At 51.4% G+C, this 514-nt stretch overlaps 1 pseudogene; it reads right to left on the bottom strand.

Moving 5' to 3' along the window:
• Positions 1-8: 8 nt before the first annotated feature.
• Positions 9-512, bottom strand: LOC104988358 (annotated as a pseudogene).
• Between the last annotated feature and the right edge of the window lie 2 nt (positions 513-514).

The following is a 514-nucleotide window of genomic DNA, read 5'->3' as shown; positions in this document are numbered from 1 at the left end:
TCTCCAGCATCAATGGCTTGTTGAATAATGTGCCTTATCCTGGGTTCTTCTGTGTATTGCACACACAGCACAGACTCCATAATCTGATCCATGTCACCCTTGAAGTCCAGATAGGCCTGTTTAATATCAGTCAGCTCTTCTTCAGAACCTTTGTATGTTTTCTCAAAAGCCTGAATGTCTTCCAGAGATATCTTTTTGAAGAGTACTCTCCAATAGGCCTCCCAGTCCCGGTCTTGGCTGAGCACATCAGAATCCTCGTCCACTGTTCCCTGTTCATCGTATAATGTTCTCTGTTCTTTGTCACTCAGAACGGAGTAGACCTTTCCAAGGATCTGGAAGCGGCGGGTGGCGTCTTCTTTGTCGCCCTCGCCCACCCGATCCGGGTGCACCTGCAGGGACACCTTGTGATAGCCGCGTCGGATCTCGCCGTCTGAGGCCTCGCGCCGCACGCCCAATACTTGGTAAAGGTCGGCGGTGCCGAATAGTTCTTCGCACAGTTCCAGAAGCCCCATGG

Source organism: Bison bison, unplaced genomic scaffold, assembly GCF_000754665.1.
Source record: "Bison bison bison isolate TAMUID 2011002044 unplaced genomic scaffold, Bison_UMD1.0 scf7180017864127, whole genome shotgun sequence".
Classification (NCBI taxonomy): domain Eukaryota; kingdom Metazoa; phylum Chordata; class Mammalia; order Artiodactyla; family Bovidae; genus Bison; species Bison bison.
This window is presented reverse-complemented; position numbering and strand designations above follow the sequence as displayed.